At 52.4% G+C, this 21,708-nt stretch overlaps 1 protein-coding gene across 1 annotated transcript in view; it reads left to right on the top strand.

Moving 5' to 3' along the window:
* The first annotated feature begins 20,962 nt into the window (after positions 1–20,962).
* The window catches only part of LOC140468138 (nuclear receptor subfamily 5 group A member 2-like), a 60,548-nt gene continuing 59,802 nt past the window's right edge, over positions 20,963–21,708 (top strand). Inside the window, exon 1 of the mRNA XM_072564336.1 lies at positions 20,963–21,112. The gene's annotated coding sequence lies outside the window, so the exon portion shown is untranslated. The remainder of the gene's footprint in view (positions 21,113–21,708) is intronic.

Here is a 21,708-nt window from a genome sequence, read left to right as displayed (position 1 = left end):
TTTGTCAGAACCTGCCGTGGTCCCATCTGCTCCCAAACAGCTCTCCCCTCCTTCAGTCTGAGGCCAGTGCACCTCAGACAAATGCCTGTCAGTGTTTTGTGTACCTCTGTCAAACCACTCTACAAAAAGAAGTGTTCCAAACTGAACTCCCACTGAACTCACATTCCGATCAACTTCCTCGACACCCTCTGAAGATCCTCAGATTCTTCCGAGTGTTTGGTGCCCAGGACTGATTGGAGCTCATAAAAATCCAGGAAAACTCCCCTTATCAGGTGCTCTACATCGTTTTACATAAACACACCATCCCGTACCATTGTTTGTTTACGCTCTGAGTAAATCCCTGCCACCTTCAGAGATCTATGCAAATAAACCAACAGAGCAGATTTCAACACATTTGTAAATCTGTGGTGATGGATATAGGGATCATATCTATCCTTTGACAAACAAACAAAGAAAATAAAGTGTTAGTGTCCACCCCCTGCCACTGACTACTCCATTAAGTTAGTGCACATTTCATCCAACCTGCTCTTGTTCAGGCATGCTGTTGGGTCACTGTCTTGAAATGTTCCTTTCATGAATATTTGGGATCTGGGTGTCGCGAGCAAGGCTAATATTTATTGAACAATGGCATTGGCCAAGGCACCCAACATGGAAGAGTTGAACATGCAGATTTCTTCTTACTAATGGCTGGGGGGTCTTGTCTCAAAGTTGAGGGAGCTGATTTTATTTCATTTCTCAGGTTACCCCAGGTCCTGTGCACACTGGCTTGGATTATTTCGTCGGCTGAGGAATTGCAAGTGCTGCTGTACCCTGTATAGTGGTTCCCAAGCTTTACAATGGGAATGTCATTAATGAGGGAGCTGAGAGGAATTGGGCTTGCATTAACACAAGGGAGGTGCTCTTGCAGTGTGGTGCCCCTCCCTCTGAACCGGGAGTCCCATGTTGAAGAGGTGCATGATAGCATCTCTCAACTGGTTATTTAGGAAAATATCTGCATCATCAAACCAACCTTGTGTCCCTCTCACTGTGAAAGCAGGTTAGGTATATGGTCCGTGTCATCCAGGGATGTGTAGGCTAGCCGGATTCGCCAGGGAAAATGTGGGGTTAAGGGACTGAGGTTGGGATGCTCCTTGGAGGGTCGGTAGAGACTCAATGGGATGAATGGCCTCATTCTGCACTGTAGGGACTCTCCCAGGATACCATGGTACAGCTGGACCATGATCAACTGGAATACAGAGTGCAGACAGTGGAGCTCCTTTGATGTTGTCTCCCAGACACAGGGGAGATTTCCCCTGCTTATGGCCTCTCGTGGTTGAGGAGCTTTGTTCAGACAGTCAAGCTGTGCGGACTCTCCTTCAGCACCGTTCCAGTCTCCCTTCCTGGCTCTCCAGCCCTCGTCAGACAGTTCCAGCTTCACACATGCCGCTCCTCCACCTCACAACTGGCCAGAGACACCGACCCTAGCACAGCAGGACCCAAATTCTCTCCTCCCTGTGCCTGTCACGTGCTGTCAGAGGTCCCACCCCATTTCAGAAGCTGCTCAAAACCGACCCCCCTGCAGCAAACCTGTGGGCATCCGTCCTCATCAGGCAAGTGATGGATGGTGCTACCAACAACAGCACCCGCTCAGCAATAACCTGCTCAGTGACGCCCAGTTTGGGATCCCCCTCAGGGCCACTCAGCTCCTGACCTCACTACAGCCTTGGTTCAAACGTGGACAAAAGAGCTGAATCCCAGAGGGGAGGGGAGAGGTTTGCAGATACAGGGCCGCTCAATTGATTGATTGAGTTATTGTTGTCATGTGCATGGAGTTACATTGAGAAGTGTTGTTCAAAGTTTGTGAGAAGATTTGTAGCTCGGCTGCTCGTTGTTGTGGTTCTGTTCTCCGAGCTGGGAATTTGTGTTGCAGACGTTTCGTCCCCTGTCTAGGTGCCCAAGCACTGAGGATGTCACCTAGACAGGGGACGAAACGTCTGAGAAGTATTGTTTTAGGTGCTATGCAGATATACAAAGTGCATCAGGACGGAGCACACAATGCAGTGCTACAGCTGCAGAGGAAGTGCAGAGAGGGAGAGAGGGATCAGACTTAACATTCGGGAGTGTGATAACAGCGGGGAAGAAGCTGTTCTTGAATCTGTTGGTACGTGTTTTCAAATTTTTATATCATCTGCCCAACGGAAGAGGGTGGAAGAGAGTGTTACCGGAGTGGGAGGGGCCTTTGATGATGTTGATTGGTTTCCCGAGCCAGCGGGGAGCGTCGGTTTAATTTGAGAGGGTAAATTGCAGCTTGATTGAATTCCTCCCCCCCCCCCCCCCCCCCCCCCGCCCCCAGCCAACACTCCAAGCAGCCTGACTGTTGTCAATGCTGGGGTGGGGTACAGCTATTCAGCATGTCTGTTACTGGGACAGTCCTTATGATGACCAGCCACACATGTGCAAAACTCCACCAGTCCACTGAGACCCTCAGACTGCAGTCTGCAACCAGACTCCCAGAAGTCTTTAAATTCACAGCACAAAACATGTCCTCGATACAGCGACATCTCATTTACAATGCTCAGCCTGATCTAAGCAAGGGAGCAAATAATTCAGCTCAGTGTTTTCCCCTTTCTGAACAGCACGGCGGCTCAGTGGTTAGCAGCGCCAGGGTCCCAGGTTCAATTCCAGCCTCGGGCGACTGTCTGTGTGGAGTTTGCACATTCTCCCCATGTCTGTGTGGGTTTCCTCCGGGTCCTCCAGTTTCCTCCCACAGTCTGAAGATGTGCAGGTTAGGTGAATTGGTCATGCTAAAAAAAAAATTGCCCATAGTGTTAGGTGCATTAGTCAGAGGGAGATGGGTCTGGGTGGGTTGCTCTTCGGAGGGTCGGTGTGGACTTGACGGGCTGAAGCGCCTGTTTCCACACTGTCGGGAATCTAATCTAATCTAAACAAAACATCAGCAGTCCTGGTACAAACAGCAACAACACCACCTAGCTGTACAGGAGAAATGGTGCAATTCAGTCACAATGGAACAGGGAGCACCATTAGTACATCCACTTCAGGAAGATAAACACACCGTCATAATTATAGACACCAGGGAGGGGAATTAGAACATACTGACGAAGGGTCACTGGACCCAAAATGTTAACTCTGATTTCTCTCCAGAGATGCTGCCAGACCTGCTGAGATTTTCCAGCAATTTCTGCCTTTGTTTCAGATTTCCAGCATCCACAATTCTTCTGTTTTTAATTGCCTGCTGTGTTTCCTACATTACACAGAGGCTACATCTCAAAAGTACTTTGTTGACTGCAGAGTACTTTGAGACGTCCTGATGTTACGGGAGGTGCTACATCAATACAAATTCTACTCCCTTGGATTTTATTTCACCTTATAGAATTCACTACTCTCTTCCTCCCTTTCTCAACCAGGCAAGAGTTATGTCCCGAGATTCTGCTTCTCTATAAATTGTGCTCCTTAGAACTTGTCCAAATGTTTCAATTGCATTTCACTTAGTTGTTTCAACAACTTCCATTCTTTTTACACGCTAACAGGACATGGGCATTGATGGCTGGGCCCAGAATTTATTGCCTGTCCCTAGTTGCCCTTTGGGAAGGTGTTGGTGAGTTGCCTTCTTGAACCGATGCAGTCCACCTGCTGTGGGTTGACCCACAGTGCCCTTAGGGAGAGAGTTTCAGGATTTTGATCCAGCGACAGTGAAGGAACAGCGATACTTTTCCAAATCAGGATGGTAAGTGACTTGAAGGGGAACCTGAAGATCTTGCATGTCAAACAACCTTTTAAAAATAATATCTGATAGGCTGGAATTCAAAATAGCCCAAGAATCTTTTAATGGTCAGAGTATTGAGTACAGGAGTTGGGAGGTCATGTTGCGGCTGTACAGGACATTGGTTAAGCCGCTGTTGGAATATTGCGTGCAATTCTGGTCTCCTTCCTATCGGAAAGATGTGAAACTTGAAAGGGCTCAGAGAAGATTTACAAGGATGTTGCCAGGGTTGGAGGATTAGAGTTATAGCGAGAGGCTGAACAGGCTGGGGCTGTTTTCCCTGGAGCATCAGAGGCTGAGGGGTGACCTTATAGAGGTTAAAAAATTATGAGGGGCATGGATGGGATAAATAGACAAAGTCTTTTCCCTGGGGTGGGGGAGACCAGAACTAGAGGGCATAGGTTTAGGGTGAGAGGGGAAAGATAAAGAAGAGATCAAAGGGGCAACTTTTTTCATGCAGAGGGTGGTACGTGTATGGAATGAGCTGCCAAAGGAAGTGGTGGAGACTGGTACAATTGCAACATTTAAAAGGCATTTGGATGAGTATATGAATAGGAAGGGTTTGGAGGGATATGGGCCGGGTACTGGCAGGTGGGACTAGATTGGGTTGGGATATCTGGTCGGCATGGACGGATTGGACCAAAGGGTCTGTTTCCATGCTGTACATCTCCATGACTCTATGACTCTACAATTTGATCATCCCAATACTGAATTACAATACCATATAAAGCCAGTTGGTGCTACTGGCAAGCAAAGGGTTGGAAACCTGTGTCAGCCATTGTGAGGACGCAGATTGAGATCTTCAGGGGGACAGGTAAAGTCTGGAGTCCCTTGTGGTGCAGTGGTAGTGTCCCTACCTCTTAGCCAGGAGATCGATTCTCAAGTCCCACCTTGTTTCGCACTGTTTAATAACATCCTGCAGCAAGTCGTGTAGAAAATATCTAGGAGAGCTTTGTTCAAAAATGCACATTATGCAATGAACTTACTTGCCTAATGTCTGATGCTAAATAAACACAATTATTGGTAATTTTTTTCATTTCAAGTCTTAAAGTCGAGGCAATTTTTCCAAAATAAGAGAAGAAGTGACATTGGCCATGCTACATTGCCCGTAGTGTTAGGTAAGGGGTAAATGTAGGGGCATGGGTGGATGCGCTTCGGAGGGTCAGTGTGGACTTGTTGGACCGAAGGGCCTGTTTCCACGCTGTAATGTAATCTAATCTAATCTAAACTATGAAAGACTTTACAAAGGGAACTATTACCTATTTCTTTGTTTTTCTACTATTCTATGAGGTAATGGGATAACACTGGTGTCATCTTGGCCTGGCAAATATCAGCCCAATACGTGTCAAATCTAACTCTCACACTCATGTCTTTTCAGATGTTACTCTGTCCCCAACACATTCTGATGCTTTCAATCTGAATAAGATCCTTTCCTCTGATTTCCAGTCCAGGCCGATCCACAGGTGAGATTCCACTGATATCCAGTGGGAGCTGTGCCAAATCCTTGACGGGACATTTTAATGGTTTAAAGGGGCATTAGCATCAAATCTTAGGGTGTGTCAAGGACAAGCAGAACCTTCAATGAAGCGTTGACAGCACAGCTTCAATGTTAAAGACACAATCCTGGTGAGATGGTGGTGTAGTGCATGGACCTACTCACTTTAAATGGGTGAATGAATGAATGAATCAATCTATTAATTAATCAATCAATCAATTAATTAATGGTTTTATTGTCGTGTGTATTTTACCACAAGAAATAAAATACAGTGAAGAGCTTTCATTTGTCGCATGCAGAGGCAAGGGCTAATGCTCAGGGGGCAGGGTCAAACTTCCACCTTTATAACTAGTCTCCAGTAACGGTGACCATGACACCATCCTCCAATGTTGCAAAGCCTACTTGCTTCACTCATAATCTTTAGGGAACAAAACTCACCATTTGGGGTGGTATGGTGGCTCAGTGGTTAGCATTGCTGCCTCACAGCATCAGGGGCCCAGGTTCGATTTCAGCCTTTCGTCTCCTAATTTGGTGGGCGACACGGTAGCACGGTGGTTAGCACTGCTGCCTCACAGCGCCTGAGACCCGGGTTCAATTCCTGCCTCAGGTGACTGACTGTGTGGAGTTTGCATGTTCTCCCCGTGTCTGCGTGGGCTTCCTCCGGGTGCTCTGGTTTCCTCCCACAGTCCAAAGATGTGTGGGTCAGGTGAATTGACCATGTTAAATTGCCCGTAGTGTTAGGTAAGGGGTAAATGTAGGGGTATGGATGAGTGGCGGGTCGGTGTGGACTTGTTGGGCCGAAGGGCCTGTTTCCACACTGTAATCTAATCTAAACTATGAAAGACTTTACAAAGTGGACTATTACCTATTTCTTTGTTTTTCTACTATTCTATGAGATAATGCTTAAGTTCTTAACTCTCATTTCTCCTGCTACTTTGTGTGTGAGCTATTTTTGTACTGAGGTATCTAAGATAGCGCCATGTGTGCGGATATTATACACTTTTCACTGCACTCCTCCACCTGAGTACATATGACAATAAAATCTAAAAATCCAAGTCTAAAACCTAAAAATGTTGTAACATTGTCGAAATAAACTGCACAGTCGGGTAACTCTCCTATGACATAGAACATAGAGCATTACAGCGCAGTACAGGCCCTTCAGCCCTCGATGTTGCACAGACCAATCTGAAGCCCATCTAACCTAAGCTACTCCATTCTCTTCCATATGCCTTTCCAATGACCATTTAAATGCCTTTAAATTTGGTGAGTCTACTATCATTGTAGGCAATGCTTTCCACGCCCCTACAACTCTCTGAGTAAAGCAACTGCCTCTGACATCTGTCCTTTATCTATCACTCATCAATTTAAAGCCATGTCTTCTCGTGCTAGCCATCACCATCTTAGGATAAAGGTTCTCACTGTCCAACCAATCTAACTCTCTGATTACCTTATATGTCTCACTTAAGTCACCTCTCAACATTCCTCTCTTTAATGAAAACAGCCTCAGCTCCCCCAGCCTTTCCTCATAGGACCATCCCTCCATACCAGGCAACATCCTGGTAAATCTCCTCTGCACCCTTTCCAAAGCTTCACATCCTTCCTATAATGCAGTGATCAGAACTGTATACAATACTCCAAGTGCAGCCACACCAGAGTTTTGTACAGCTGCAGCATGACCTCATGGTTCTGAAACTCAAACCCTCTACCAATAAAAGCTAACACACCGTATACCTTCTTAACAATCCTATCAACCTGGGTGACAACTTTGAGGGATCTATGTACATGGACACCGAGATCTATCTGCTCATCTACACTACCAAGAATCTTCCCATTAGCCCAGTACTCTGTATTCCTGTTACTCCTTCCAAAGTGAATCACCTGTGCAGTTTATTTCCACATTAAACTCCATTTGTCACCTCCCAGCCCAGCTCTGCAGCTTATCTATGTCCTCCTGTAACCTGCAACAGCCTTTGGCACTATCCACACCTCCACCGACCTTACTGTCATCCACAAATTTACTAACCCATCTCTGTACGCCCTCATCCAGGCCGTTTATAAAAATGACAAACAGCAGTGGACCCAAAACAGACCCTTGTGGTACACCACTAGTAACTGAACTCCAGGATGAACATTTCCCATCAACCACCACTCTCTGTCTTCTTTCAGCAAGCCAACTTCTGATCCAAATCATTAAATCACTCTCAATCCCATGCCTCTGTATTTTGTGCAGTAGCCTGCCATGGGGAACCTTATCAAATGCCTTCCTGAAATTGCCTTACAACTTGACTGATCAGTCTTTGGAATGTATCTGGGACATTTGTAAACCCAAATGGTATCAGCCAACATTGACATTTGGTATCACAAAGCAGATATTTCTTTAGCTTTTGATGTTAGCAGTTCTCCCATTAAATTATCAAATTTAATAACAAAAGAGGCAATGCGAGCTCTCTTGTCTAACCAATAGGGAGCTGCTTTAGTGGCTGTATTTGCCTTTCTGTAGGTAGGCTGTGCAAAACCTAAGGTAAAAACAATGACTGCAGATGCTGAAAACCAAATACTGGATTAGTGGTGCTGGAAGAGCACAGCAGTTCAGGCAGCATCCAACGAGCAGCGAAATCTCGCTGCTCGTTGGATGCTGCCTGAACTGCTGTGCTCTTCCAGCACCACTAATCCAGTATGTGCAAGACCTAGTTCATCCATCACGGTTAGGAACTGACACCACTGCTTTGATTAGGTTCAGTAAAGAGATTATCCCGAATGGTCCCGGATTTCTATTTCCGCAGAGTTTGTTAGTCCGACACTCAACCAATAAGGAGGTTGTTTCATTTGCTCTGGAGCTCGCACATCCACACTGTGCCCAGTTAAATTTTGTACATCAAGTGTATCATAGCAGATTTCCCCGCACTCCTGAAGTAACCTTACCAGATCTTCTTGTTTTCGTTTCTCGAGATACAAGGACACTGTGTCTATCTGCCGCAGGTTTCCTGTATTAGTTGGTTGAAATTTGGGAAGCTCACTTTGTCTCCATCACCTTCTACCTCGCTCTTACTATTTCTGTCATCCCCCGGTACTGCCACCACCAGCTGCTCCTGCTCTCTCTCACCTCCTTCCCTGCAACAATATCAGTTCAACACTTTGCCTTTTCCCTCCTCATTGTCCGAGGTCCCAAAGATACCTTTCAAGTGAAAAACCAATTACTTACATGTCTTTCCATCTCACTGATTGGATTCGCTGCTGGCAGTGTGGTCTCCTCTCCATTGGTGAGACCAATCGGGACTGGGGTGTGTGTCTGTGTGCTGGTGGTACCTGCTTTGTGGAACATCCCCACCCTGTCCAATCACTTCTCAGTTCAATAAACCATTTTAAGATTAGATTAGATTCCCTACAGTGTGGAAACAGGCCCTTCGGCCCCACAAGACCACACCAACCCTCCAAAGAGTAACCCACCCAGACCCATTTACCCCTGACTAATGTACCTAATACTATGGGCAATTTAACATGGCCAATTCACCTGACCTGCACATCTTTGGATTGTGGGAGGAAACCCACACAGACACGGGGAGAACGTGCAAACTCCACACAGACAGTCACCCGAGGCTGGAATTGAACCTGGGACGCTGGTGCTGTGAGGCAGCAGTGCTAACCACTGAGCCACCGTACCACCCCATGCTAGTGTTTCACCCTGCTGTAATGTTCCAGTGAAGTTCACTGTGAGCTTAAGGGACAGTGTTTCATTTGACTGCCTTCAGGACTCAAGACCATAGATAGAGGACCAGAAATAGGCCATTCGGCCCATTAAGTTTGTTCCACCATATGATTATGGCTGATTTGTTTCTCAATCCCGTTCTCCTGCCTTCTCCCAGTAACCCTTGCCCCCCCTTACTGATCAAGAGACTGTCTATCTCTGTCTTAAACACACTCAATGACTTGGCCTCTGTGGAACTCATTGCCACAGAATCCCCACCCTCTGACTGAAGAAACTCCTCCTCATCTCAGTTCTAAAGGGTTGTCCCTTCACCCTGAGGCTGTGCCCTCGAGTCCTGGTCTCTCCTACAAGCGGAAACATCTTCTCCACATCCACTCTAACCAGGCCTCTCAGTATTGGTTAGCTTCAATGAGATTCCCCTTCATCCTCTGAAAGTCCAGACCCAGAGTCCTCAACCCCTCCTCAAATGACAAGCTCTTTGTCCCCAGGAACATTCTTGTGGACCCTCTCTGACGTCAGTGCATCATTCCTTAGATACGGGGCCCAGAAGCGCTCCCAATATTCCAAATGCAGCCTGGCCTGAGCCTCAACATTGAACTGAGCAAGTGTAGAGACACAACAGATAACACTCCCCCTTCCCCTCCCTCCACCTCAACCTCTTCTTAGAATGAGTTTGCTCTCAGCTATCCTCAGCTCTCATTGACACCTAGTTTCCATTGCGATCACTCCTTCACCACCATCGGCACTCCCTTTGCCTTTTTCTTCTGGGGACCCTCACCATATGTCCCACTCACTCCTCCTTCCCCTGCTGTTCACCAAAAAAAATACGCACGAAACAAGCACAGAACTTGTGGAGAGAAAGCAGAGTAAAGGTCTTGGGTCTGGGGTAAGTCTCCATCGGAACTGTTATTTCACGAGGCCCATCCTGTCCCAGCCTGATTACGATGTGGCTCAAACTGCTCGGGACTGACAAGGCGCTGTTTTTATGTCTCTTCCCGCTGGTGAAGGGGCATGGTCCCCAACTCAAATCCTCAAAAACAACGTTGTGAGGGGCTGAGGTGGGGGCAGAGGATGGGGGGTGGAAAACGGCTCTTGAATGATCTTGCTTCAAACTTCATCCCTGAACAGAATCGTCACAGACATCTCCGGGAGCACCACCTCATTCCAAATGAAGTTCAAGGCCACGGGCTATTATGAAGTCGCTATCAACATGCGAACTTGGTTCAACTGGGAAGAAGCTGCTTTGTTGACCCTTATTGTCTGCTGTAAATCCTTCCAGATAACCGTGTCTGCACAGCCTGTCCTCCTATCGCTGATAACACGAGGCAGCGACAAACTGCAATCCCTGGATGCTTATCCATGTCCTGATTCACCACAGGATGTAGTCTCTGGGTCATTGGGAAAGCAAAAACATCAGTGGCAAATACAAGGAAGGACTGCAGTTTTTGAACCACAGGCGAAATGAGTGATGGAGAACGAGAGGCCGACTCACGACAGAATGGGTCAACACCCTCAGTAATTAACACACAGACTAACGGAGGGCATCGCATTCCTACAACTGTGGCATGGGCTGTTGATATTGAAACACTCTGCTTCCACCTTGTTGCACGGAGCGACGTCGCATCTCCCTTGAGAAAAATGCCAGACTCTCTGTGTGGAGTTTGCACATTCTCCCCGTGTCTGCGTGGGTTTCCTCCGGGTGCTCCGGTTTCCTCCCACAATCCAAAGATGTGCAGGTCAGGTGAATTGGCCATGCTAAATTGCCCGTAGTGTTAGGTAAAGGGGTAAATGTAGGGGAATGGGTCTGGGTGGGTTATGCTTCGGCGGGTCGGTGTGGACTTGTTGGGCCGAAGGGCCTGTTTCCACACTGTAAGTAATCTAATCTAAAAAAAAAATTCCCTGACAAAGGCCCACTTCCGTCAATGACCTGCTCCTGACATTCCTGATGAAGGGCTGATGCCCGAAACGTCGACTCTCCTGCTGCTCGGATGCTGCCTGAACCAATGTGCTTTTCCAGCCCCACACTTTTCGACGCTGCTCCTGTTTGTAAGTGAGCCCATTCTCTTACCCATTTACCTTCTCGGGCAGCCCCTGGGGATCGAGGGGGTGACTGGCATCGATGTGGGTTCGATGTGGTCTGTATACCCTGCCACACGTGGAGTGGGAGGGGGTTCTGGAAGGGGTGGCTAGATGGCAGGGATGATAGGAGCAGTTCATATGCTTTTCTAACGACCCCTTGGCTACAGCTCTCAGTCCTCCTCAGTCCCAGGCCCCGGAGTATCCTGGAATCGGTGAGCATGAGAAGCTTTGGCACTGTCCGCTGGGAGGCTCCTACAGGAGCCAACTTCCGACCTGAGTTTACTGAGTCTGATGTCAGACAAAGGAATGACATGTAGTCCCTTCACAATACAGGGTGCAGGTCCATGGCCAACATCAATGCTTTCCCAGCATGCTCTCTAAGTTGCTACCCTCTAAATGGTGCTTGTGACCCATCCACAGTTGACGAGTGGTCTTTTCAGACACAAAGTTCCTCTTCATTGTCTCCTTAAATTCTTTCATTGCCTTCCCATTGTTGCTGTAAACATGGCCGATGAGATTCCCAGCATCCTCTGGGAAAAGAAGACAATGGCAGCCTATGCATCAGAATTTGCGTCGGAAATAAGCTTTCCCATGATATTCCCAGTCCACTGGCCCAGAGAAATGCTGCAAGACATTTCTCCTCATCTTCATCCTAAATAATCGATCCTTTTATCTTAAGCCCATGGCACGTCCTTTTGCACTCTCCAGCCTGGGAACGCAGCCTCTTAGTGTTGAGCCCTCTCTCGATACAAAAGCAATTTTGAAGAAGGGTCACAGGATCTGAAACGTTAACTCTGCTTTCTCTCTTCGCCGATGCTGCCAGACCCACTGAGTTTCTCTAGCAATTTCTGTTTCTGTTTCTGATTTCCAGTGTCTACAGTTCTTCGTTTCTTTCTGTATATTAGGCAGGTGACTGTCACTTTACGCTCATGGAATCACGCAGTAACAGAAGGGTCTGTACAAGTGTGTACTGCTGGAAATACTCTAAATCTACACTTGTCCCGCACTCCCACACTAGGCCCATAACCTTGAGTGTTACGGCATTTCTAGTGTTCATCTTTGCACTCTGTCAAGGCTGTGAGATTACCCACCTCAACTACCCTCCCCAGGCAGATTCTACCTCCTGTCTCACTTAGTTATCATGTTTCACGTGGACGTTGTTTCAAGTTGAGGGCCTGTTTCTTTGAAGAATTTCACGTGCAGTTCACTGGAGTTACCTCTTGGCCTGCCCAACCCTTGCTTCCCTCCAGTGTTGCCTTCTCTGTCCCTTGCCCTCCCCTTGCCTCCCACCTTCTGATATCTTACCTTGGACTCAGGGTCTGTTTTGAGGCCATTCCTTTCTCCGGGCTTCTGTTCTGTGCTGAGCACTGAGGGGATCCACCTAGTGGCCACTGATAGTCACTGCAGGTGGAACCCAGCAGTGCCAACCAACATCTGCCACTAGATGGAGGTAGATCACAAGCTAAAAATAGAAGCATGTCTAAATTTCATTTAACCATTAGTAATGTGCATTATTATGCAAGTTACAAGGGCCCAGTACTGTTCATATACAGTACAGCATTTTAACTTGTGATTTGGTTTAACCAAGACAGAAAATGTTTAAGGGAACCTAACTCCAGCTTTAACATTGATTCCTATGGAAACCTCTGATTCATTTAAAGTTGTTTCACTTAAAGTAGCAATTCTTAGACCAGGGGGATACAATAGTGAGGACAATCATTTTCAAGGCATCGCTTCACATTTCTTCTAAACTGCACGGAGTGTAGACACATTTTACTCAATTTCTCCTCATCGGACACCCTTTCATCCCTGGAATTAAGTTAATTTTTAATCTTTGTTTATCTCTTGCCCGTGCTTTGCTACTGTCAGAATTCCAGTACTAACAGCCACGAAGAATCGACTGTTTGCACACAATGATTGTTTTTAATTCCAAGTAATTATTTACCCATTCGACCAAAGGTTAATTAAGACGAGAGCAGCAGGAGCTAATCAGCCCACTGCCTCTCAGTGGTGAATGGTGACTATTGTTCCACTGAGTGACAGGGGAAAAGTCAATACCTATCAGAACGATTATATTGTGCTTAGCGAGATAACATCGCTGGTTAAAGACACCATCCAGCATCAGATGACAATGTGCAACAGCAACCTGCGTTTACATAGCACCTTTAAGACTATGGAAGCGCCTGAAGGCACGTCGCAGGAGTGCCAGAAACAGGTGAGGTTGTCATACCCTTAACAGATCGTACAGTTGCTCTCTCCTTAAAGAGATTTGACCTGAGGGTCACCACGCCTCAGACAAGGGGGAGTTTGAGAAGGAGAATCCTTCATGGCTAGTTCAGCCAGGGCAAGAACTGAACCCGCATTGTTATCACCATGTTGCATGACAAACCTGCCATCCAGCCAACTGAGCTAACTGACGGCCAATGGGGGAACGGAGGAGGGGGGTGGGGGAAGCAGAAGGGACATCTTAAAGGTAGCAAGGCAGGGGCACACAGGGAGTTTCCAGTTCAGGGGCTGGACAGCTGAAACCATGGAGACTCACGGCAGATTTGGAATTAAACCAAACTTGGCAGAGGACAGATTTGATTTGATTTCTTTACTGTCGGGTGGATTTTGTTGCAAAATACAGTGAAAAGTGTGGTGTAGTGTCAATACTGTCTGGCACCATCAGAAAACCAAACCAGAACATGGTAGAATAATGGAGAAACTGCCCACCTTTATAGTCTGCCTTGTTAGGTGCTCCATCCTGGGCCATGGGCCTAGTGACCAGACACAGTCCCCTTTGCCTCACCACCGCCCTTTGATGGAAAGAAAATTGTGCACACTTCAATGCCATCTTGCCTCCATCAATGCCCTCTCCGCTATGAGTCCTCAATGGCTCTGACCAATAGAGACCCCATTGATGCCACCACATACTGCACCAGCCCGAACTCAGCTCTGCAGCCTCCGCCATGATTTCACTTCAGGCCCATCTCATTGGTGCAGCCCCTGGGTCCAAACAAAGCTCCATCAATCTGCACTGAATACAGACACCAGCAGGAACTCAAACTCACCTCTGACAGTAACTCCAGTCCAGGCTGCTGGGCCCATTCCAGTCCGTGCTGCTGGGCACACTCCAGTCTGTGCTGCTGCACCCACTCCAGCCCGTGCTGTTGGACCCACTCCAGTCTATGCTGCTGGGCCAATTCCAGTCCATGCTGCTGGGCTAACTCCAGTCTGTGTTGCTGGGCCCACTCCAGTCCATGCTGCTGGGCCCACTCCAGTAGTTGCTGCTGGGCCCACTCCAGTAGTTGCTGCTGGGTCCACTCCAGTCCATGCTGCTGGGCCTATTCCAGTACATGCTGCTGTGTCCACTGCAGTCAGTGCCGCTGGGCGCACTCCAGTCAGTGCTGCTGGACCCCACTCCAGTTAGTGCCACTGGGCCCACTCCAGTCCATCCTGCTGGACCCCACTCCAGACCGTGCTGCTGGGCCCACTCCAGTCCATCCTGCTGGACCCCACTCCAGTCTGTGCTGCTGGGCCCACTGCAGTCAGTGCTGCTGGGCTCACTGCAGTCCATCCTGCTGGACCCCACTCCAGACCGTGCTGCTGGGCCCACTCCACTCAATGCTGCTGGGCCCACTCCAAACCGTGCTGCTGGGCCTACTCCTGTCAGTGCTGCTGGGCCCACCTTAGTCCATGCTGCTGGGCCCACCTCCAGTCCATGTGCGGGGCCCACCCCAGTCCATGCTGCTGAGCCAAATCCAGTCCATGCTGCTGGGCCCACTCCAGTACATGCTGCTGGGCCCACTCCAGTCCATGCTGCTGGGCCCACTCCAGTCCTGGCTGCTAGGCCCACTCCAGTCTGTGTTGCAGGGCCCACTCCAGTCCATCCTGCTGGGCCCACTCCAGTCCATCCTGCTGGGCCCACTCCAGTCTGTGTTGCTGGGCCCACTCCAGTCTGCGGTGCTGGGCCCATTCCAGTCCAGGCTGCTGGGCCCACTCCAGTAGTTGCTGCTGGGCCCACTCCAGTCTGTGCTGCTGGGTCCATTCCAGTCCGTGCTGCTGGGCCCACACCAGTCCATGCTGCTGGGCCCACTCCAGTCCGTGCTGCTGGGTCCACACCCATCCCTGCTGCTGGGCCCACCACAGTCTGTGATGCTGGGCCCACTCCAGTCCATGCTGCTGGTCCCACACCAGTCCGAGCTACTGGGCCCAATCCAGTCCATACTGCTGGGCCCACTCCAGACCATGCTGCTGGGCCCACTGCACTAAATACTGCTGGGCCCACTCCACTCAATGCTGCTGGGCCCACTCCAGTTCACGCTGCTGGGCCTACTCCTGTCAGTGCTGCTCGGCCCACTCCAGTCCATGCCGCTGGGCCCACCTTAGTCCATGCTGCTGGGCCAAATCCAATCCATGCTGCTGGGCCCACTCCAGTACATGCTGCTGGGCCCACTCCAGTCCATGCTGCTGGGCCCACTCCAGTAAATGCTGCTGGGCCCACTCCAGTCCGTGCTGCTGGGCCCACTCCAGACCGTGCTGTTCGACCCAATCCAGTCCTGGCTGCTGGGCCCACTCCAGTCAGTGCAGCTGGGCCCATTCCTGTCAGTCCTGCTGGGCCCACTCCAGTCCATGCTGCTGGGCCCACTCCAGTAAATGCTGCTGGGCCCACTCCAGTCCGTGCTGCTGGGCCCACTCCAGACCGTGCTGTTCGACCCACTCCAGTCCACGCAGCTGGACACCACTCCAGTCAGTGATGCTGGGCCCAGTCCAGTCCATGCACCTGGGCCCACTCCAGTCCGTGCTGCTGGGCCCACTCCAGTCCGTGCTGCTGGGCCCACTCCAGTCCAGCCTGCTGGGCCGACTCCAGTCCGTGCTGCTGGGCCCACTCCAGTCCATGCACCTGGGCCCACTCCAGTCCATCCTGCTGGACACCACTCCAGTCCGTGCTGCTGGGCCCACTGCAGTCCGTCCTGCTGGACCCCACTCCAGTCAGTGCCGCTGGGCCCACTCCAGTCCATCCTGCTGGACACCACTCCAGTCCATCCTGCTGGGCCCACTCCAGTCCGTGCTGCTGGGCCCACTCCAGACCGTGCTGTTCGACCCACTCCAGTCCACGCTGCTGGACACCACTCCAGTCAGTGATGCTGGGCCCAGTCCAGTCCATGCACCTGGGCCCACTCCAGTCCGTGCTGCTGGGCACACTCCAGTCCATGCACCTGGGCCCACTCCAGTCCAGCCTGCTGGGCCGACTCCAGTCTGTGCTCCTGGGCCCCCTTCTCTCTGTGCTGCTGGGACCATTCCTGTCCATGCTGCGGTGCCCACTCAACTCTGTGATGCTAGGCCCACTGCAGTCCATCCTGCTGGACCCCACTCCAGTCAGTGCCACTGGGCCCACTCCAGTCCATCCTGCTGGACACCACTCCAGTCCGTGCTGCTGGGCCCACTGCAGTCCATCCTGCTGGACCCCACTCCAGTCAGTGCCGCTGGGCCCACTCCAGTCCATCCTGCTGGACACCACCCCAGTCCGTGCTGCTGGGCCCACTCCAGACTGTGCTGTCGGACCCATTGCAGTCAATGCTGCTAGGCCCACTCCAGTCTGTGCTGCTGGGCCCACTCCAGTCCATCCTGCTGGACCCCACTCCAGTCCGTGCTGCTGGGCCCACTGCAGTCCATCCTGCTGGACCCCACTCAAGACAGTGCTGCTGAGCCTACTCCAGTTTGTGCTGCTGGGCCCACTCCAGACTGTGCTGTTGGACCCACTCCAGTCAATGCTGCTGGGCCCACTCGAGTCTGTGCTGCTGGCCCCACTCCAGTTGGTGCTGCTGGGCCCTCTCCAGTCTGTGTTGCTGGCCCACTCCAGTCCATGCTGCTGGGCCCACTCCAGTCTGTGCTGCTGGGCCCACACCAGTCCGTGCTGCAAGTCCCACCACAGTCTGTGCTGCTGGGCCCACTCCAGTCCGTGCACCTGGGCCCACTCCAGTCCATGCTGCTGGGCTGACTCCAGTCTGTGGTGCTGGGCCCACTTTTCTCTGTGCTGCTGGGCCCACTCCAGTCCGTGCTGCTGGGCCCACTCCAGTCCATGATACTGGGCCGACTCCAGTCTGTGCTGCTGGGCCCACTTTTCTCTGTGCTGCTGGGCCCACTCCAGTCTGTGCTGCTGGGTACACTCCAGTCCATGCACCTGTGCCCACTCCAGTCCGTGCTGCTGGGATCACTTCTCTCTGTGCTGCTGGGCCGACTCCAGTCCGTGCTGCTGGGCCCACCTCTCTCTGTGCTGCTGGGCCCACTCCAGTCTGTGCTCCTGGGCACACTCCAGTCTATCCTGCTGGGTTCACTCCAGTCCATGCTGATGGGCCCAGCCCAGTCTGTACTGCCTGGCCCACTCCAGTCCATGCTGCTGGGCCCACTCCAGTCTGTGCTGCTGGGCCCACTCCAGTCCTGGCTGCTGGGCCCACTCCAGTCCATGCTGCTGGGCCCACTCCAGTCTGTGCTGCTGGGTCCACTCCAGTCCATGCTGCTAGGCCCACTCCAATCCATGCTGCTGGGTCCACCCCAGTCCATGCTGCTGGGCACACTCCAGTCCGTGCTGCTCGGCTCACTCCAGTCCGTGCTGCTCGGCTCACTCCAGTCCGTGCTGCTGGGCCTACTCCAGTCCGTGCTGCTGGGCCCACTCCAGTCCGTGCTGCTCGGCTCACTCCAGTCCGTGCACCTGGGCCCACTCCAGTCCGTGCACCTGTGCCCACTCCAGTCCGTGCTGCTGGGCCCACTCCAGTCCGTGCACCTGTGCCCACTCCAGTCCGTGCTGCTGGGCTCACTCCAGTCCGTGCTACTGGGCTCACTCCAGTCCGTGCACCTGTGCCCACTCCAGTCCGTGCTGCTGGGCTCACTCTAGTCCGTGCTGCTGGGCCCACTTCCCTCTGTGCTGCTGGGCCCACTCCAGTCCGTGCTGCTGGGCTCACTCCAGTCTGTGCTGCTGGGCTCACTCCAGTCTGTGCTGCTGTGCCCACTCCAGTCCGTGCTGCTGGGCTCACTCCAGTCTGTGCTGCTGGGCTCACTCCAGTCTGTGCTGCTGGGCTCACTCCAGTCTGTGCTGCTGGGCTCACTCCAGTCTTTGCTGCTGGGCCCACTCCAGTCAGTGATGCTGGGCCCACTCCAGTCTGTGCTGCTGGGCTCACTCCAGTCCGTGCTGCTGGGCCCACTCCAGTCCGTGCTCCTGGGCCCACTCCAGTCTGTGCTGCTGGGCTCACTCCAGTCCGTGCTGCTGGGCCCACTCCAGTCCGTGCTGCTGGGCTCACTCCAGTCCGTGCTGCTGGGCACACTCCAGTCCGTGCTGCTGGGCTCACTCTAGTCCGTTCTGCTGGGCCCACTTCCCTCTGTGCTGCTGTGCCCACTCCAGTCCGTGTTGCTGGGCCCACTCCAGTCCATGCACCTGGGCCCACTCCAGTCCATGCACCTGGGCCCACTCCAGTCCATGCACCTGGGCCCACTCCAGTCCGTGCTGCTGGGCCCACTCCAGTCCGTGCTGCTCGGCTCACTCCAGTCCGTGCTGCTGGGCCCACTTCCCTCTGTGCTGCTGTGCCCACTCCAGTCCGTGCTGCTGGGCCCACTCCAGTCCATGCTGCTTGGCTCACTCCAGTCCGTGCTGCTGGGACCACTCCAGTCCATGCACCTGGGACCACTCCAGTCCATGCACCTGGGCCCACTCCAGTCCATGCACCTGGGCCCACTCCAGTCCATGCACCTGGGCCCACTCCAGTCCGTGCTGCTGGGCCCACTCCAGTCCATGCACCTGGGCCCACTCCAGTCCGTGTTGCTGGGCCCACTCCAGTCCATGCACCTGGGCCCACTCCAGTCTGTGCTGCTGGGTCCGGCCCAGTCAGTGCTGCTGGGCCCACCATGCTGCTAGGCCCACTCCAGTCCGTGCTGGGTCCACTCCAATCCGTGCTGCTGGGCCCACTCCAGTCCGTGCTGGGTCCACTCCAATCCGTGCTGCTGGGCCCTCTTCAGTCCAAGCTGCTAGGCCCACTCCAGTCCGTGTTGCTGAGCCCACTCCAGTCCATCCTGCTGGGTTCACTCCAGTGGGTGCTGCTGGGCCCACCCCAGTCTGTACTGCCTGGCCCACTCCAGTCAGTGCTGCTGGGCCCACTCCAGTCCGTGCTGCTCAGCCCACTCCAATCCATGCTGCTGGGTCCACCCCAGTCCGTGCTGCTGGGCACACTCCAGTCCATGCTGCTGGGCCCACTTCTCTCTGTGCTGCTGGGCCCAGTCCAGTCCATGCTGCTGGACCCACTTCCTTCTGTGCTGCTGGGCTCACTCCAGTCCGTGCTGCTGGGCTCACTCCTGTCCGTGCTGCTGGGCCCACTCCAGTCCGTGCTGCTGGGCTCACTCCAGTCCATGCTGCTGGGCTCACTCCTGTCCGTTCTGCTGGGTCCACTCCAGTCCATGCTGCTCGGCCCACTTTAGTCGGTGCTGTTGGGTGCACTCCAGTCCGTGCTGCTGGGCCCACTCCAGTCCGTGCCCCTGGGCCCACTCCAGTCCGTGCTGCTGGGCCCACTCCAGTGTGTGCTGCTGGGCTCACTCCAGTCCATGCTGCTGGGTGCACTCCTGTCTGTGCTGCTGGGTCCACTCCAGTCCGTGCTGCTGGGCCCATGCCAGTCCGTGCTGCTGGGTCCACTCCAGTGCGTGCTGCTGGGTCCACTCCAGTCCGTGCTGCTGGGTGTACTCCTGTCTGTGCTGCTGGGTGCACTCCAGTGCGTGCTGTTGGGTCCACTCCAGTCCGTGCTGCTGGGTCCACTCCAGTCCCTGCTGCTGGGTCCACTCCTGTCTGTGCTGCTGGGTCCACTCCAGTCCGTGCTGCTGGGTGTACTCCTGTCCATGCTGCTGGGTCCACTCCTGTCCATGCTGCTGGGTCCACTCCAGTCTGTGCTGCTGGGTCCACTCCTGTCCATGCTGCTGGGTCCACTCCTGTCCATGCTGCTGGGCCCACTCCAGTCCGTGCTGCTGGGTCCACTCCTGTCCATGCTGCTGGGCCCACTCCAGTCCGTGCTGCTGGGCCTACTCCAGTCCGTGCTGCTGGGCCTACTCCAGTCCGAGCTGCTGGGCCCACTCCAGTCCGAGCTGCTGGGTCCACTCCAGTCCGTGCTGCTGGGTCCACTCCAGTCCCTGCTGCTGGGTGTACTCCTGTCCCTGCTGCTGGGTGTACTCCTGTCCCTGCTGCTGGGTCCTACCCACTGCCAATGCCATCACCACTGCTGAGCTTTTCAACAAGAGCAAAGTAGAAAGAAGGATAAAAATGGGTAAAGTGAGGGAAAAAGGAAGAAAAGAAACAAAGTGAAAAGCAGATGACGCAGACGATCCCCAGGTTCAGTGGCCCTGCTCCACTGCCATCTTACAGGAAGTAAGATCCCGGGGGGTTTGGAAGCTAAGAGAAGTTACAGATGAAGGGGGAGGTTAGAGGGGGTGGGGTCATGGGGCCATTGGAAAGCAAGGATGATAGGGATGGCTGTTGTGCCACATCACCAGCTACTGGGTAATGATGCCCCTAGATTGTCAAGTTGGCAATCTTCTCCACTGTTGGTGGAGGTAGTTAGAGTCCATCATTAACCACCTCAGGCCACAGTAGATGGCAATGTAAGAGAATAATCCTGCAAGAGATGTGGAGTACACAGGTACCAGGAATTTTGTAAAGCTCTAACCTTTCAGTAAAGGGAATGTGTCCAGCTAAGGGTGTACCACCAGCACTCGTCAAAATATTTGGTTGTATTCCTGAATGTTTCCTGACCTCTCTTTCACCACAGTTTGTTATCGACTGTCCGTCGTTACACACCAGGTCCCATTTCCTTTTGAGCGAGAGACTTTTGACCCTGTTTATACAGCGCAGTCGGGAAGTTACCAGTGGGTTGCAGGGATCTCATGGCACACGTGAGGTAGGGGCTTATGAGTGAGGTGGGGAAAAACAGACCCCACTCTCATGAGCGGCAGAGGAAGGCGGCTAACTGGGCTCTTTCACCATCAGGTGTGTGAGTTACAGCCCGGAGTTTGATCGCTTCAGCTGAGAAACCCGATGATCCAGGACTCCATCACTCAGGTAGGCCTTCTGTTTATCTGGGGATGGATAGCTGTGACTCGTTGGATACTAGCTGGTGTTGAGACAGAACGTGAAAATACAGTTGACACAGCCAACGATTTCTTCTGGAGATCTTTCCAGTGGCCCTTTCAAGTCTACTCTCCCAGCTCGATGTTACAGCTCCTGCCTCAGCTGGAAGATTGTTCAGGATGGCCTGGTCAATATCTACGAGGTAAAAGTTGAAAGTGGGGTGCTGGAAAAGCACAGAGGTCAGGCAGCATCCGAGAAGCAGGAGAAGCCCTAAGTTAATTAATTCCTGATGAAGGGCTCTTGCCCGAAGTGTTGATTCTCCTGTAATATCTACCCAAACGATGGCACCAGTTCCATTTGCCTCATTGCTGCCTGTGGGATCTTGCTGTGCTGTGACAGCAATTTCAAAACCACTCGGTTGGACGCGGAGCACTTTTTGTGACATCCTGGGGTGGATGAAAGGCACCACCCACAAGGAAGTCCCTCCTTCCTTCTGCGGCAATGGCTGATGATCACTGGGGCTGGGGTCTGGTTTCTGTTCAGCTCTCCCCTTCACTGGGACACACTCCCAATGGTCGCCACACTCT

Source organism: Chiloscyllium punctatum, chromosome 46 (assembly GCF_047496795.1).
Source record: "Chiloscyllium punctatum isolate Juve2018m chromosome 46, sChiPun1.3, whole genome shotgun sequence".
NCBI lineage: Eukaryota > Metazoa > Chordata > Chondrichthyes > Orectolobiformes > Hemiscylliidae > Chiloscyllium > Chiloscyllium punctatum.
This window is presented reverse-complemented; position numbering and strand designations above follow the sequence as displayed.